The 1,236-nt window shown below is 46.8% G+C and overlaps 1 protein-coding gene across 1 annotated transcript in view; it reads left to right on the forward strand.

The window, feature by feature from the left end:
* Positions 1-726: 726 nt before the first annotated feature.
* LOC119586803 (putative protein TPRXL) overlaps positions 727-1,236 on the forward strand; it is a gene marked incomplete in the record, with an annotated part of 18,930 nt that continues 18,420 nt past the window's right edge. The window contains 1 exon segment of the mRNA XM_037935526.1: positions 727-908.

Genomic DNA, 1,236 nt, shown 5'->3' on the forward strand with positions numbered 1-1,236 from the left:
ATGAATATCCCGTCTAAATGACCGCGCGAGGAGAACGAATAAAATACATAAACAAATCATTTGAATAATTTGCGCGAAGAGAGAAATTGCTGGCTAATAATATATGCGACACTAAATTCATTTTTTAATGAGAGAAGAGTCGAAAAAAGTCCTAATGGCAACATTATGGCCGTGAAAGCGAGGCTCAAAGGCTCCGCCCACCAGCTGTTCTGTCCTGTCATTGGCCAATTCATTCCGTATTTGTTGCCCCTTGAAACGTCCCTCCCAAGCATGATATGGAATTCAAACGTATATCTATATATTCTTTTTCCTTCCTCTAATGTCAAAATTGCGTATATAAATCTATCCCAAGAGAAAGTCTTTTACCAAGATGATCATATGCTATTTTCACAGAGGAGTACTTTTTGACTATAGAAAATATAGATATTATTAGCGGAGAGATTCATGAGAAACATCGGGGGTGCCAGGAACACCCCTTGCGGCGCTTCGTGGGAGGGTGGGCGGAGGGAGGGGAAAGAAAGGAAGGAGGTGGCACTCAGGGGGAGGCGGTACCAGGAATGGAGAGGGGGAGAGGGGGGAGGAGAGGCGGGTGGCACCAGTAGCTGGGGGTCGAGGATGGAGGTGGCACCAGACGGAGGAGGGATAGGAGGAAAGGGGCAGGGAGGCACCAAGAGGGAGGGGGTGGCACCAGAAGGGGGGCAGAGAAGGGAGGTGGCACTGTTCAGCTCCAGAGTGTCACCGGAGTGTCGCCTCAGTCGTGTTGTGACCCTGGTGGCGAACAGCGGGCCTTTGAAATCCTGCTTGTGTCCCGTCAACACAGTATCTGATCTTGATCTGGCGTCGAGGGAAGAAAAAAAGATATCATGAACGCCATCTAGTGATCGTTTTCAGAAAATGATTTGACTCGTGTGAGTGATTGCTTTAAAAATGTGATATTCATTTGCTTTGCAATATCGCTTGATATCGTCATCGACTAAAAATACCTCCCAAAAATGCAAAAATCCTGAAATACATCTAAACGCAAAAATAAGAAGAAGAACAAACCTTTTACCTGTGATTTATCCAACAAAAAGAGAACAAGAACTGAATCGCTCCTCTCGGCATCGCCCGCTGGAGGAACATGTGGTAACAATCGCATCCTTCCACTCCTTCTACGCGAAGGAAACCGCTAGGGGTCTCGTTTGACTCGGCCGATAAATCCTTCAAGCATGCAGTCCTTTGCTTCAACGCGCCTTT

The sequence above is a fragment of the Penaeus monodon genome, chromosome 22 (assembly GCF_015228065.2).
Source record: "Penaeus monodon isolate SGIC_2016 chromosome 22, NSTDA_Pmon_1, whole genome shotgun sequence".
NCBI classification, from domain to species: domain Eukaryota; kingdom Metazoa; phylum Arthropoda; class Malacostraca; order Decapoda; family Penaeidae; genus Penaeus; species Penaeus monodon.